At 55.8% G+C, this 16181-nt stretch overlaps 1 protein-coding gene across 15 annotated transcripts in view; it reads left to right on the top strand.

Annotated features, from left to right (window-relative positions):
• Nucleotides 1-16181, top strand: part of GGT1 (gamma-glutamyltransferase 1) — a 42952-nt gene that overhangs the window by 9857 nt on the left and 16914 nt on the right. For 2 of the 15 annotated variants that reach the window (XM_073006940.1, XM_073006932.1), the window contains exons 1-5: nt 9835-10102; nt 13132-13201; nt 15152-15220; nt 15438-15525; nt 15643-15719. The gene's annotated coding sequence lies outside the window, so the exon portion shown is untranslated. Of the gene's footprint in view, nt 1-9834; nt 10103-12534; nt 12916-13131; nt 13202-15148; nt 15221-15437; nt 15526-15545; nt 15720-16181 lie in introns of those variants that run through there. The other 13 variants (XM_073006941.1, XM_073006933.1, XM_073006936.1 and 10 more) reach the window with 11 other exon arrangements.

Raw genomic sequence — 16181 nt, 5'->3', positions numbered from 1 at the left:
AGGTGGCTTTTGGCACCTCTCTACCTTCTGGCCCAAGTGCTGACTGGGGAATAGTCGCTTTGACGGTGCAAAGAGCATTCCAGGCGGGTGTGGGGGTTCCACTGCGTGTGCCAGCATTAGGTATTGCCCCCACCTGCTTTTAGAATTCTGCCCTGCATGGTGAATCTCCGTCTCTACTAAAATACAAAAATTAGGCTGGGCGCGATGGCTCATGCCTGTAATCCCAGCACTTTGGGAGGCCGAGGCAGACGGAATCTGAGGCCCGGAGTTCGAGACCAACCTGGCTAACACGGTGAAACCCCATTTTTACTGAAAATACAAAAAATTAGCCCGGCGTGGTGGTGGGCGCCTGTAATCCCAGCTACTTGGGAGGCTGAGGTAGGAGAATCAATTGAACCCGGGAGGCGGAGGTTGCAGTGAGCCGAGATAGATGGTGCCACTGCACTCCACCCTGGGTGACAGCAAAACTATGTCTCAGAAAAGAAAAGAAAGAAAAGAAAAAAAGAAAAGAAAAAAAAAAAAAAAGAAAAATCTTCCCTGCAGTTGGCAGTTGTGGTGTAGGACTGCTCCCACTGCATAGATACTCCTGCACTGGCAAATATTTACTGCCACCTACTTTTTGGTTTGGGGCAGGCCCCCACCTCTGACTCCAGCCTGGGGAATAAACCGGATGAAGAGTGAGGTTAACTGTTAAGCCCAGCTCTAGGCAGGCTGGCAGCAGGTGGGCTGTTATCTGCCACTGGCTTCAGTCTTCCTCCCTGATAAGGGGTGGGGGGGTTGGGGCAGACGGGGTGAGATGGGGGCCCTGGCTCTTCTGAGGACCAGGGTGAAGTACGGACCTACCCAGCTCAAGGAGTATCCCACTTCCCAGGGTCCTCTCCACAGAAGTCTAGGTCTCTGTTGGAGGCCTGCTGGGCCCCTGCAGCCCCAATCCCAGCTCTGGGACCCTCACATCTGGGTGGGGGATGTTTGAGGCACTGATCTGCAGTCCCCACTTCCCCAAGCAAGGAGCATGTGTGTAGCCTGTGAGGATGGGTACCTGTTGTGCAGGAAGGACTGAGCACCGTCCGAGGGCATATAGTGAGGGACAACAGCCAATCACCTGTGTGTGTGTGTGTGTGTGTGTGTGTGTGTGTGTGTGTGTGTGTCTGTTAATTACCCTATGAAGATTCAAAGTTCCTTCCTTTGGGTTAAGCACTGCCTGCCCAGAGATGGTAGTAGGGAGAGGGCAGGGTGCTAGGCTCTGTCTTCCTGTGGGGCTGGGTCCCTGAGACAAGGCAGAGGATAGCAGGATGTCTTAGCCCCTTGACCCTCCACAGACCCCCAACCCCTGCTGGAGTGGTACTTGTACCCCCTTCTTCCCTGGTACCTGCCAGCTGGACCCAACAACCTCTCCTCCCACTACAGTGCAGCCAGTATTGTCCTGGGGCCACCTTGGCACCACAGGTTTCCTCCCTGGCAAACCTGCATTACGGCCTTGCGTGCCTTCCCCCAGGGCCAAGGCGCTGTTGCTGAACTGAAGTGGCGACAGACCGGGTCAGAGCTTTAAGCAGCAGCCTCAGTGCCCTAGGGACCTCTCAGACCCCCTGCCCAGAGCAGGCAGCAGGTAAGCCCTCCTCCCCTTCCCCTGCAGCCTCAGGGCTGGAGCCAGAGCTGGGAGGGCTCCCAGATCCTGACCATGTCCTCCCAGAGGCTGAGCCAGGCCTGGACACTGTCCCCTCGAATGTGAGAAGACTGGGCAGGGGGAGGGGAGGGAGGAGGGGATGGAGGGCTGAGCCTTGAGGCATGAAAGAGGCAACCTAGGCAGTGGTATGGGGGAGTGCCCAGAGCTTAGAGTCCTGTGGAAGGCAGAGAACTGCCCCAGCCCCTGCCTCTCATCCTCCACCCTCTGTGTCCCTGGCTGAGAGGTTCCTAGAGGACATTTTTCCAGCAAAAGAGGGAGGGTGGTGGCTGGGCCTAGATCCTTGAATGGGCTTTTCTCTGCCTGCTTGCAGGGCACCTAGGGTAAATGGGCTCTTGGAGACAATTTTTGGCCTAACCTGACTTGAACAGGAACCCCCAGAGGCAGAGCTATCCCCTCAGGCGTGGGGGCTTGATTCCACCTCGCCAGCCCATGTGTTCCACACGGAAGGCTTCTGGCCCCTCTCCCTGGGGTTACCCTGAGCAGCAGAACTGTGCTTGTTGAGACCCAGGGGGTGGAGGGATTGCGATGTTGTCCTCTCAGCTCCCAGGGCTGATGTGGGAGCTCACGGGCTTACCCTGGATCCTTTTGGGTAGCCCTGCCATCGCTAGGGAGTCAGTGAGGTCAGAGGTTGGGAGCTGGAGAATCAGGTAGGGAGGACACAGCTAGACCTCAGGCCCTGATGGGAACGTACTGGGCTCCAAGTGGGACCTGCCAGGAGACAGGAATTAATGACAGCCACACCTTTGGAGTCTCGAGCCCTCTGCCATCCATGCAGTGGCCCAGTTCAAATGACAGGAACACAAGGTCCAGTTGGCTCAGTGGGCTGGTAGAGGGCTGTAGCCAGGGCTCGAACTGGCCTTGCACTGCCTCTGGGCCCTTCTCTAGCCACCTGGTGGTATTCTTCAAGCCTAGGAGGAAAAAAGGCCAGCTCAGGGTTAATGTAACCTCAGCATGTAACTGGGTGGCACTGAGCCTCCTGGTAGCCACTGCAAAGAAGGATACAGAATGATTTGGGGGCATTCACTAGGAGGAAGGAAGCAGATGGATACTCTGTGGAGACAGGATGTCCCCTGTGCTTGCTCTATAGTTAAGGGTTGTCAACCTTCTGCAGGGCCAGGAATTGTCATGAGGCTGTAGTAGGCAGCAGAACTTGGCGGGGTGGGGTGAGATCACAGGTATAGGCTCAGGGCCTGGATTCAAATCCCCTGGGCTGCCACTTGTTGGATGTGTAACCACAGACAGAGTAAGGACCTGCCATAGCAAATTACACAACCCACTTCCGTGGCTTAAAGCAACAGAATAGTTCTGGAGGCTAGAAGTCTGAAATCCAAGTATAGGACAAGGCACGCTCCCTCTGAGGACTCCAGGGGAAGATCCTTCCTTGCCTCTTCAGCTTCTGGTGGCTCCTGGCAATCCTTGGCCTTCCTTGGCTGCAACTGCATCATTCCAGTCTCTGAAACCATCCACCTGTGTGTCTGTGTGGCCTTCACATGGCCTTCCTTATTTCTGCAATGGGGTCTCACTATGTTGCCCAGGCTGGTCTTGAACTCCTGGGTCCAAGCAGTCCTCCTGCCTCAGCCTCCCAAGTAGCTGGGATTATGGGTGAGTGCCACCATGCCCAGCTCACATGGCCTCCTTGTAAGAACTCTAGTGGCTGGGTGCTAGATCACGCCTGTAATCCAGCACTTTTGGAGGCTGATGCAGACAGATCATGAGGTCAGGAGATTGAGACCATCCTGGCCAACATGATGAAACCCTGTCTCTACTAAAATACAAAAAAAAAAAAAAAAAATTAGCCAGGTGCAGTGATACGTGCTTGTAGTCCTAGCTACTTGGGAGGCTGAGGCAGGGGAATTGCTTGAACCCGGGAGGCATAAGTTGCAGTGAGCTGAGATTGCGCGACTCTACTCCAGCCTGGTGACAGAGCAAGGCTCTGTCAAAAAAACAAAACAAAACAAAACAAAACAAAAAAACTCAAGCTACTGGATTTAGGACTCATTCATTCTTTTATTAATTTTTAATTTTTTTTTGAGATAGGGTCTTACTCTGTTGCCCAGGCTGGAGTGCAATGGCACGATCTTGACTCACTGAAGCCTCCACTTCCCAAGTTCAAGCAATTCTCCTGCCTCAGCCTTCCAAGTAGCTGGGATTACAGGCGCCCGGCACCACACCTAGATAATTTTTGTATTTTTAGTAGAGACAGGGTTTCACCATATTGGTCAGGCTGGTCTTGAACTCCTGACCTCAGGTGATCCACCCCCATCGGCCTCCCAAAGTCCTGGGATTACAGGCGTGAGCCACTGTGCCCTGCAGGGCTCATCTTAACTAATTACTTATGTAGAGACTCTATTTCCAAATAAGGTCATGTGAGGAAAAACCAACTCAAACTGTGTTTTTTGGCTGAATACGGTGGCTCACGCCTATCATCTCAGCACTTTGGGAGGCCAAGGTGGGCGGATCACTTAAGGCTAGGAGTTTGAGACCAGCCTGGCCAACATAGCAAAATCCCATCTTTACTAAAAAATACAAAACAATACAAAAATTAGCCTGAGTAGCAGGCGCCTGTAGTCCCAGCTACTCAGAAGGCTGAGGCAGGAGAATCGCTTGAACCCAGGAGGTGAGGTTTCAGTGAGCCGAGATAGCATAACCACATTCCAGCCTGGATGACAGAGTGAGACTCCATCTCAACACACACACACACACACAACTACTGTGTTTTCCCTCTGTTGTCACAAGACAACAATCATCACAGAAGACTTCTGTGACCAAATATGTGGATTCTCCCCACACACCCAGCAAGAATCAATTCTGCAGCCGATGCCAGCTGGTGTCTTCCAATTCAACTCAATTCTCATGCTGTCTACCTGGAGATGGCCTCAGAAATCACAGGTTGAGGGCTTGGTCCCACAAGACCACCCCTCATCCCACCAGTCACAAGTCTGGGCTTTGGGAACATATGACTAACCGGCTTCTAGTTGGGGTTCCTATAGCCCCCTCTTTGGGTTCAATTAATTTGCTAGAGTAGCTCACACAACTCAGGGAGACCTGTTTGTCCATTTATTTCAAAGGATGTTTTATTTTATTTTCTCCTCAGACATACTTTATCATCACTTAAAGTCAGTAGCTCAAAGGAAACTTTAAAAACTACAAATAAGCCGGGCACGGTGGCTCACGCCTGTAATCCCAGCACTTTGGGCGGTCGAGGCAGGTGGATCACTTGAGGTCAGGAGCTGGAGACCAGCCTGGCCAACATGGTGAAATCCCGTCTCTACTAAAAATACAAAATTAGCTGGCTGTGGTGGCAGGAGCCTGTAATCCCAGCTACTTGGGATGCTGAGGCAGGAGAATCATCAGCTGAACCCGAGAGGCAGAAGTTGCAGTGAGCTGAGATCACGCCTCTGCACTCCAGCCTGGGCAACAGAGAGAGACTCTGTCTCAGAAAAAAAAAAAAAAAAAAGATAAAGGCTACAAATGGACAGTCAGATGAAGAGATACATAGGGTGAGGACTGGAAGACTCCCAAGTACAGAAGTTTCTGTCCTGGTGGAGTTGGACACGTGGATGAGTTGGGGTTTTTTATTGTTGCCCAGGTTGGAGTACAGTGGCACTAACTCGGCTCACTACAACCTCTGCCTCCCGTGCTCAAGTGATCCAGCCCCTCAGCCTCCCAAGTAGCTGGGACCACAGGCATGTGCCGCCATGCCCAGCTAATTTTTTTTTTTTTAGTTTTGGTAGAGATGGGGTCTGTCTATATTGCTCAGGCTGGTGGTCAACTCCTGGGCCCAAGTCATCCACCCATCTCGCCCTCCCAAAGTGCTCTGATTATAGGCGTGAGCCACTGCACCTGGCTGTGGATGAGTTCTTATTCACCTTCCTGTCAGCCTCCACATGAAGTTCCCCAAACCCTGTCCTCTTAGGCCTTTTTAAAAAGAAATTAATTAAAAAATTAAGGACAGGGTCTCACTATGTTGCCCAGGCTGGTCTTGAACTCCTGGTCTCAAGTGATCCACCCACCTCGTCCTCCCGTAGTGCTGGGATTACGAGATTAGAGATGCCAGCTGTCAGGTGGCTAGGTGGAGTCAGTGTAAAGTCCTAGAAGATGCATTTTAGTAAAAACAGCCACCTGACAGCTGGCATCCATCCATTCAGTGAAGATTGTTGGGCACTGTGGATACTGTGAAGGAGGCAGCAGTAGCAGCTGGCCTGCAGAGTGAGGTGCAGTGCCGGAGGGCTTCAGGAGGAGGTGGCATTGTGATCGGTGTCTGAAGAGTGCCTCAGGCCATGACAATGGGGCCAGTGCAAAGTCCCAAAGATCAGGAAGGAGCAAGAGGAAAGGATAGTTCATATCCAGGCACACCCCTCCAGAAAAAAAAAAAAAAAGAGGAAAGGACGGGCGCCAGCAAGGTAGGACAACGGGGGCCTCTAGAATGTTTTCTTCCCAGTAGGGGAGGGGTGTGCTGAGATTTACATGCTGAGTGCCTGGGCTGCAATAGGGAAATAGCAGAGGGGCTGGGGCCTGTGATTGGGAGTCTCCAGGTGAGAGGATTGGCCCGTGGGGACTGGGGGTCAGGTGAGGCTGGGAGTGAGGTGTAGAGGTGGGAGCAACTGGACAGGACCAGTGAGGATGCAGGGGCGTCTGCCCCGGGCTAGACTCTGGCTGCTCTGGCCGTTGGAGGTCTGGGGAGGCAGCTGCTTAGCTCAGGCTTGGGCACGTCCACCCGGCATGTCTGAAACATTAGCCAGTAGGGGTGCAGACTTGTCAGCGAGAGCATTCCTGAGCCCAGCATCCAAGAGGCAAAGGAAGTCGGGAAGGTGCTGCTAAGAGGTGGGGGAGGTCCCCAAAAGTCCAGGTAAGAGCATGGCGTGCATGGAAAGTGCTGGGCAGTTTTGGCATCAGTGATGTCACGGGGGGCTGTGTGTGAACAGGTGGGGTTGAGCGTCACCAGGGAGCCTTGAGACAGGAGCGGGTTGGCTCTCCTGGAGATCAGGCCATGGCTTGGTGTCGGGACTGAGGCATGGGCAGTCTTCCTCCACCCCCAACCCCTCCTTGGAGCTTTGAGACACTGCAGATAATTAGCAGGTGATGTGATAAATACTACCTGTGGAGGGTGCCTTGGGCAGGGAGGACAGCTCTGCTCTGTCCTGCTCTGAGGTGCTCATCAGGAAAGGAGAGAAACTACTACAGGCCCAGTGTTGGAGCCTGGCCAGACCCTGTGAGGCCTCGAAAGTAGCCTACCAAGGGAAGGGAAAGCCTACCAAGATACCCACACTTTCAGTGGCTGGGGTTGAGTTTGAATCCGGGGACTCTAGGGCCCATGCCTCTGTCATCCTGCCTCTGAGTTTGGGGAGTTGGACTTGGTCCATCAAGTGCCAGGCCAGCCCTGCTGCTGAGTGCTCCCAGGCATGCACAAGCTGACAATTCTGAAGGGCCCACGAACTTGGCCATGCTTCAGCCTGTGTCCTCACATCAAAGGTAGGTGCTGGAATAGCAAATGCTGCAGATGGCACTGGGGGTGTTGGCCAGGCTCTGGGGGCACAGGAGCTCTGCCCATGCCCACAGTTGGCCTGTGCTGACCTCCCTCCATCACAACTGAGTGGCACCCGCCCCTTCATTGAGCTGAAGTCTTCCTTCCATCCCTTCAGTGTGGTCTTTGTGGCTCAGAGAGGTTGTGGCCAGGTACAGGATCTGGGGTGGTCCCTGCTTCTCTGCTCTGTGGCCTTAGACAGTGGGCAGGATCTGAGGTCAGGCCCACTTGCAGCAGGCGTTACAAAGAGGCAAACTGGGGCTTAATGTTGGGAAGAACTTGCCAGCGAAACACAGTCCCGTTGTCTTTGGAGGTAGTGAGCTCCCCATTGGGGAAGGTATGTAAGCCAACCTTTCTGGGATGCTGGAAGATCAGAGATCAAACACTTGAGATTCTGTGATCCTAATATTGACTCAAATGCTATGATGCTTGGATTTGAAGTCAGTTTCATTTAGCCAGTTTACCAAGTGTCTCCTTGGTGCAGGACACCAGGGAACACAAAATATCCTGGATGATACTGGGTTTCTGGCTCCCAGGGGTCCCTCAAATGTTGTTCCAGTGGTTCTGGAATATGGGCCAGGCATGGCTTGCATCTGGACCCATCAGCATTACTCGCTCAATATGAGCTTCATGACTGCAGTTCGGCATGTCACACCCCCATGCGCCCCCCCACCCCGCCCCGCCATGACCCTCACCATGGCCCACTCAGGGCACAAGGCTTTCTGGGTGATTCCTGGTACTCAGTGTGGTCAGCTTCCTGGACCTGACAGTGGGGTGGGGCTGCAATGAGACGCCAGTTGCAGGAAGTGGTTTGCACAGCCTTCCTGGTGTCGTGGGTCACTGTCTTGCCAAGTGGCTTTGGGCAGGTCCCTTCCCCTCTCAGGCCGCAGGTTCCTATGCCTGGAGCTTGTTTTCTCAGATACAGAGGTGGGGCAGATCCCAGCCCACTGAAACAGACAGGGCTTTGGAGGCCATGGTGGGCCCATTTCTCGGAAGGGCCGTGTGGCTGGATGCTGAGCCAGGCACTGGACTGGCCCCTTGCGCCTCCTGTCAGGCTGAGGCCCCCGAGGCAATGTGGGCTGCTGGTGCCAGCACACAGGGTGATAAGGAGATGAAAGTCACTAGGATGGTGGGGCGGCACCCGCCCCGGGCTGTATTGGCAGCTGTCCCTGGCTAGAGGCCAGCTTGGCCCTGGAACACTCCTCAAGGAACAAGGACACAGAGAGCCAGCTCAGCCAGCCTCCACCTAGCGCCCCAATCAGCACTCCCTTCTTCCCATGACCCCTGCCCTTTGCCTGGCTCCTGGAACTGGTCAAGGAGCTAATGGACACCCACCAGGGTCTTAATGAGTGAGCCAGGGTTAATGGTTACTGGGCCTGGTGACACATTCACCAGCCTCCCAGGGATCTCAAAGTCCAGACTGCCCTGGCCTTGAAGGTCTTAGCTCGGCCACCTCCTTTTCCAGCCTTGACACCTCGGGGCTCAGGAAAGGCCTAGGGTGGTCAAGAGGTCCCCTGCAGCCCTCACTTCCTGGAAAAGGCTCCATTTCCTGGCCTTCAGGGTCAGGTGGTTCCTTCTTCCTGGCAGGTCCTCCCCAAATCCAATCCCAGCTTGGGCTGGATTCCCAAGGCCCCTATTCTGGTTAGTGTCTGCCCCTCCCCTAGGGCTCTTCCCCCTGGGGTGACCATACTGTCTCATGCCCAGCCAGGTCGGGGCATGAGACCTGGAGAGAAGAATCTGGAGGGGCCAAGATTTGATGGGAGAATGAATGATGGAATGAAAGAAGGAATTAAAGCATGTGCCTTGCTAAGAGTGACAATTCTGGCAGGCTGCTGACCATGTGTGGGCCTCGATCTGAGGGCTGAGAGGCTTGGGCCTGCCAGCCCTGTGGGGGCACCCACCCCATCTCATCTCATTGAATAGTGCAGAGCAGGTGAGGGCAGGATGGACAAATGGGCCTCATCCCCCTGCTTCAACTGTCTGGGGTCCTCTGTCAGCCTGTCTGCTCAGACCCCTGAAATTGAGGGTTGAGGAAGGACCTTCCTGGATCATGTGACTCCCTTCAGCCCAGGTGACCAGGGTCCTTGGAGTGACATCTCCTAGAGCCCTGCCTGCAGCCCTGCAAGTTGGGGAGAGGGCCTGTTAGGAGAGGCATCCCTGCCCTGGGGTTGTAGAGGTCATCTAGGCTCCTCAGACCTTGTGGGGTCTCAGATGTTTACATCTCCAACCCCTCCTGGTGTGGGCATCTGGCTGCACCCCAGCTCTGTGGCCTCATCTCCCAGGGAACCTTTGGTCTAATCTGCCTCCCGCTGAAACCTGGCCACATTCAGCTCCACCAAGGCCTTCAGAGCTCAGGTCTCTCATTCAGGGTTTGAGGCCCTGCCGGACTCAGACCTGCAGCCGTCCCAGATCACACAGCCCCAAGGATGGGACCAGGAGCCAGCAAGTGTCCCACCTGGAGAGTTCCTGTGCCTTTAAAGCCTTCCCTCCCCCCACCCTGCCCCACCCACCCCCGGGCCACTAGGGGAGGGAAGGAGGAGCTGGGTCACAGCAGGGAATCTTACCTTGGTTTGCTGGATGACCAGACCAGGAGTCGGGTGAGCCAGGAAGTGAGGGCAGCTGGCTGTTTCCCAGTGCTGTGTGACCCAGAGGCGCCACTCACCCTCTCTGAACTGGTGAACATCATAGGTGGGGAAGCTCAGGCCAGGGCACCCCCAGGAGTGTCTGGAGGCCTGAGTTCCATTCTCAGCTCTGCCATATGCTTGCTGCGCTCTAGAGCAGCTCCTCTTCCTCTCCGAGCCTCGGTTTATGCGCCTGTGCAGTGGGAGTGAGTTGCACTTCAGGGTGAAGGGGATGAGACTGGTGTGGGCGCACCCTGCAGAAGGATCCCACAGGTGGGCAGAGCCCTGGGTTTTTTATCCAACTGAGTCTGGGTTGGGGGGGGCCTCTGTTTCTTGACTGATGAGTGGGTTTGAGTGAGGTATGCGGGTGGGTGAAGGAGGGCTGGGGGGAGTCACCTGACTTACGTGAAGAAGCCCTTGAGACAGCTGTGGCTTCTTGGAATTAAGAGGGAAGAGTGCAGCATGGAGAAACTGAGGCCTGGGAGGATTTGGCAGCCCTGAGTGGGGGTGGGGGGATCAGCTCTGGAGTAGAGCCAGAGCTATGATGGGGTTGGGGGACCCTGTGTCCTTGGGCCATGCTTGTCCCACTCCTGGGCTCTGTCTGTGGCTGTGGATTGGGGTGGGACAGGGCTGGTTGTGCAAGGGGTCATTGCCCAACTCCAGAGGGTGCCTGCTACCTCTCAGCTCTCTATAGGGATACATACAGTTCTTTCAACAGGTTCCCAGCAAGTAGTGGTTATTAAATCTTACTGAAGGGGTGTTTTTTCTAATTGCCAACTCTGCGCCACAAGGGTGGAAACTGTGGGAGACTGATTCCAACTCCAGGTCTGGGGGGTAAGCATCCAGTCCAGGGGTGTAGACAGGCCTGGGGAAGCCCCAGAGATCTGTGGGTTCTCATACCCAGGGATAGTGACTCCACGCTGGGGGCTGTCAGCGTTAGGGGTGGGTGGGTCCTGGGCTTACCTGCAGGTCTGCAGACCTCCTGGGGCCAGCTGACCTCGGTAAATCCCTTTTGTCTAAGCTTCAGTTTGCTGCCTGTGAATGGGGTTGCGGCTGTGCTCCAGTTTCACCCTTGTGGCTCTGGGGTTGTGGTGACAAAGCCATCAAGCTGGGTTGGAGACTGGCTGCCGTGTCTACCTCTTCCTCATACTCCTCTCTCTGCTGCATCCTGGGAAGCTGCTCAGCTCAGCCTAGATTAGGCTCAGTTCTGTCTGTGTGTGCACATGATTGCACATGTGTTGGAAGTGTGTGGTACTGACACCAGAGTCAGTGTCTCTGGGTGAGTGAGGCTTGCACATTTCTGGGGACAGGGAACTCACTACCTTTTGTGCCCAGGGCAAGAGCTTTGGGGTCTGGAGAAGACTTCTAGGCTAGCCCCTGCAGTCTTTCCTCAGGTGACATGGCTTCCCCAGACCCACTTCCCTGGAGGTGCCCTGTCTGCATTCAAGGGGTAGAAGGCTGACTGGGACAGAATGCAACACACTCAGCATGTGAGGAAAAGCCTCCTTCATTCTGTAGGCCCTATCTCTGTTGACATGACCTTTGATAAAGTGCCTCCCCTCCTGTCTCCCCTCTCTGGAACCCTCAGCTGCTTCCACGCTTCAGCTGTGCCCCATCGCAGGCAGCTCTCTGTCTCCCTACTTTCCCCAGCCCAGGGTTTTCCTTTTGGGGTCAGCTACAGGGGTCTGGCCCATCCTTTGCCCACTCAGACATTCTTCGTGCCCACCTGCTGCTGTGAATCCTGCATGTCTCATATGCTCTCAGGCAGAGAGGAAACTGCTGAGCCGGCCAGGGCAGGGGACGGAGCCCTGTGACTCTCCACTTTAGACCCCTCCCAGCTGACTGCTGTGGAATGCAGCCACTTAGCAGAGCCAAATCCCCTGAGGTTCCTGTTTGCTGTCTAGCCTTCAGGGACAGGTCATGGGGCCTTGGTTCCTGCCCTGTCATCTTCCCAGTCACCCTGATCTTCAGGTGGAGGAACAGCCAGGGAAAGGGTTTGGTTATGGTACCTCCACCCTAGGGCTATTGAGGATTTCACAGTTGTGTGTCTGGTGGGTTCTGTCCAGAGCCCATTTGAGAGCAGTGGGTGACAGGACAGGCCTATGTGACCCAGGCAGGCAGCAATATTGGGTCAGCCTTCGTGTCCCTTTCTGTCAGCTGGAGCAGCCTGGAAGGATGATTGTGGGGTAGGTGTTATGGGAGTAGACCTCAGGTAGAGGCTGCAGGGGCTCTCTGGCACTGTAGGCACAGCAGGCCCAGGAGCAGGGGAGGGAGCCATGACTCGTGGAGCCTTTGGCCCATATCCTTGGCAGATGAGAGCCACAGGGCATGGGCTGCAGTGTCCAAGGTCCCCTGGGCTGGGCCCATGGCTGTTCCTGGCTCAGACTTCTTGGTGGGCTGGTCAGGGACATGCAGTAACTTGGGGCAGTTACCAAGTGGCCAAGGCTGCGCTGTTGGGCTGTGTGAGCTTGGGCCAGCTCAGGCCCTCTCTGGGCCCTGCCTTTCTGGGCTGTTCAGGTGGTTCCTTGGGCCTGGAGTGCTAGTGTTTCTGGATGGGCAGCAGAACCAGTCTGCACTCAGGGCCCCAGGCCATGTTCCCGGAACACACCTTTAGCATTGACATCAGGGTGTGGTGAGGCCCCTTAGGCTGGGTTCTGGTCTGGTGCCAGGGGCACCACTACTCCACTGCCTCCAGAGCCATCTCTGGGACACTGGCTGTGAGTTCAGATGTTCTGAACAGGGACAGGGAAAGCCAGAGGGGGACCCAGCCTGGGGCTAGCTGGAGGGGCTCGTGGGCAGACAGCGCCCTTTGGAGGGAACTGAGTCTGGAAGGAAACCCTTTCCCCGGGTCACAGCACCTGGCACCCAGGGCCCTCCCAGGGCTGCGTGAACTTTAGTCACATGGTGACAGGCCGAGTCACCGTGCCAAGTCTCTGTGCGCCTCCTTGCTGCTGTGACGTCAGCTTCCCCATCCTCCCAGCCAGGCTGGACCTCTGTGAGAGGCCTGCTTGTCCTGCACCCTGTGCAGATGCCTCCCACTGTCTGCTGGGGCTGATGGGCACCTCCTGGCTGGTCTCTTGTACTAGGTAAGCTCATGGGTCCTCCGGCTGCTCCTGCTCCTTCCCTGCCTCTGCTCCTTCTCAGAGGCCACCCCCAGATCCCAGTCCCAATTCAGAGGCCCCCTGAGGAGCACTGCAGGGGGCCGCAGGCGTGGCTCTGAGCCACTCTGGAGAGTGGGGGAGCCCAGCCAGTTCTGTGGCCGGGACTTTCCCAGGCAGACAAGTCTGTCTCTTCTTCCCCAGCGGGTGCAGCCCAGAACTGTCTTCTGAGGAAGAGGTGCTCTCCTGGGCCCCCACTGTCCCCAAGCCTCAGGTAAGCCCATCAGGGTCACAAGGAAGGGGATCTGGGTTTGAGGCCAACCATGGCAACTGACTTACTTTCTAGCCTCAGTTTCCCCTAGGGTGTGCAGCTCTCACACTATTTGGGTGACAGCCAGCCCTCTGGGCTTGGACATTCTTTCAGTGAGTCTTGAGGGTGGAGGGATGGGAAATGGAAGCCCAGGGCCTCAGCAGGGTGTCTTCCTCCGAGCTGGGGACATCTGCCTGTGGGAGGCTGGGCCCAACCTCCCTTGCTAACCTGCCCTTGGAGGAAGTGACAGGGCCCAGCACTGCCTACTCCACTCCCCATGCTTCCTGGCAGTCTGAGCCTGGCTGGGTGTCCCCTGCTCCTCCAGGAGCCTACTTGGGCCTTTGGGTAGACAGATTAACAGACAGGGGAGGCTGGGTCTTGGTTGGGCCACCCCGGGACCCTAATGGGGGGGGTCAGCTCATGACCCCGAGCCTGGGAGAGATGAGGCCATGCCTTCCAGGGCACTCAGCATGACCCGGCCCAGTGGACGGGACTGGGTAGCTTCCTTGGTGCAGGGGGTTGTCATGCTAGGATGGGGGCACCAACCAGGCCAGGCCCCCGCCCCATGACATGTGGTGGAAATGTCCGTTTGTTTTGTTTTGTTTTTTGCTTTTTTTTTTTGAGATAGAGTTTCACTGTTGTTGCCCAGGCTGGAGTGCAGTGGTGCAATCTTGCCTCACCGCAACTTCTGCCCCCCAGGTTCAAGCAATTCTCCTGCCTCAGCTCTCGAATAGCTGGTATTACAGGCACCTGCCACCATACCCAGCTAATTTTTTGTATTTTTAGTGGAGACGGGGGTTTCACCATGTTGGCCAGGCTGGTCTCAAACTCTTCACCTCAGGTGATCCACCTGCTTCTGCCTCCCAAAGTGCTGGGATTATAGGCGCGAGCCCCTGCATCCGGCCATGTGATGGGAATGTTCTGTGTCCATAATGGATGCTGCACTTTGCTGGTCTAGCTCCTGAGTCTCCTTGGACCTCCAGGAATTGGTGTTTCTATCAGAAACCCTTAACCTTGTCCCAGACTCCCTGCTGGGACCCAGGGTGTTGGAGTGGCAAGAGGGCTGTCATGCCTGGTAAAGGGTGTGAGCTGTCCCACGGGGCAGGGAGGAGGCAGGACCTGTTCTGTAGCTGGACAGACAGAGCCCTCTAGCTGCTTTCTGGAAGACTGAAGAGCAGGTGATGTTGGAGGGAGGGAGTGCAGGCAGGGGCTCTGAGGGAGTTCAGGTCAGAAACAAGTGGCACCTGGATTCAGGCTGTGGTGGTCACGGTGGGGATGAGGGGCTGCTTCGGATTCTGCTGGGGATGTGGGGTGGTGTGCTGCTGCTTGACTACTCCCAGTCCCCTCTGCTCTTGGTGTCTGCATCCAGGGCTCGGAGGCGGTCAAATGTTTCACACTATTGGCCCCAGGCCTGCCAAGCCTGGGGAGGTGGCCACCCTTCCACGATGGCATTTGGATATTCCCTGTATGTGGGGAGGGCACAGGGGCTCCATTCCTAGACCACCTCTGGGACAGTGTGTCTGGCTCTGAGGTCAGATGCTCTGCCCTGGGACAGGGTGGAATGGAGGGGAACCCAGCTTGGGGCTCATTGGAGGGGCTTGCTGGCAGACACTGTACTTTGTGGGAAACTGAGTGTGGGAGGGGGAACCCCCTACCTCTGTCACCACATCCCTCTTCGCTGTTGGGGTCATACCTGTCACCTACTGCCATAGCCATGAGACTTCCCAAGGGTCACTGCTGCACCTCACTGCACAGCCCGGAAGGGAGGCCACAGGGGACATACAGTGAGCAAGAGACCTGTGCCACTCAGGCCTCCTGGGGGTGTCCCCAATGCAGCCATGATAATAATCACAGCCACCATTCACCAAGCCCTTCCCACAGTCTAACCTACTCTATTCACAACACTCTCAGCAGCAAGGCAAGTGAGGTGCTGCCATCATCCAGACTGGACGGTTCATTGATTTACCTGAGGCCCCACGGCAGGTGAGTGGCAAGTCCAGCCTCAGAGCAGGGCAGGCTAGCTATGCTCCCTGAGCCCCCCTTTGCCATGCTTACCACATGCACATCCTGGGCTTGTGCAGGAATGCCCTGTCTCCTCTGTGCCCTGCTCTGTGCAAAACCCTCTTTGAGCTGTGCCTGGGAGATACGCTGAGGGAATTCATGGAAACAAATGTGTTACTGACAGCCTCTTTGCCTCCAGAGTTCAACTGGAGACCAGAGAAATCAGCTAGAGGCAGAGGGAGGTCACACGGAGTCCCCCAGAAAGGACTGGGCTACGCGCACTTCAGGTAACCTTCTTGACCTTTAGGAGAATGAGAAGGCTGCCTGACCAGAGAGTCTCTGAAGAAGATTCTGTGGCTACATGCTCCTGCAGAGTGTGAGGGAGACCCTGGTTATTTCCTCAGCTGTTTCCACCAAATCCTCCCATCTTTCGTGGCCAACACCCCAGGCAAGGCTTGGTGCCCCCGTCTGCTGCTGGACAGTAAGTCTTGGCTCCATGGCAGTGAATCTGTGGGGTACTCTGATTGTGGGCACTATGGAAGCTAAACCCCATGCTCCAGGTGGGGTGGAGGGTCCTCAGGGGACCCCTGGACAGTGCCAGACTCTGGGCTGAGGTGGGGGACACAACAGAAACCAGGCCAGGCCCGTCCCTACCAGAGCTCCTCCCTAAGCAGTGGAGGCTCAGCCACTGTGAGAAGGTAGGCAAGGCCCTGCAGAAAGAGGGGTGTTGAAATATGGGGGCTCCGAGGAAGGGCCCCTGCTGGAGATGGGGTTCTTACCAGGATGGACTCTGAAGATAAGCAGGGAGGATTTGGGAGGGCAGAGATGAGGCCCAGAGCTTCTGACAGAGGGCATGGCCTGGGCAAAGGTCTAGGGGCCGGACAGCCTGCACGAGTTCTGGGAAGTGGGAAGGAGACACTGGGCCTGTGTTTCTGAGGCCTGA

This window comes from Chlorocebus sabaeus, chromosome 19 (assembly GCF_047675955.1).
Source record: "Chlorocebus sabaeus isolate Y175 chromosome 19, mChlSab1.0.hap1, whole genome shotgun sequence".
NCBI classification, from domain to species: domain Eukaryota; kingdom Metazoa; phylum Chordata; class Mammalia; order Primates; family Cercopithecidae; genus Chlorocebus; species Chlorocebus sabaeus.
Note: the sequence above shows the minus strand (reverse complement) of the source record. Positions and strands in the feature narration are given on the sequence as shown.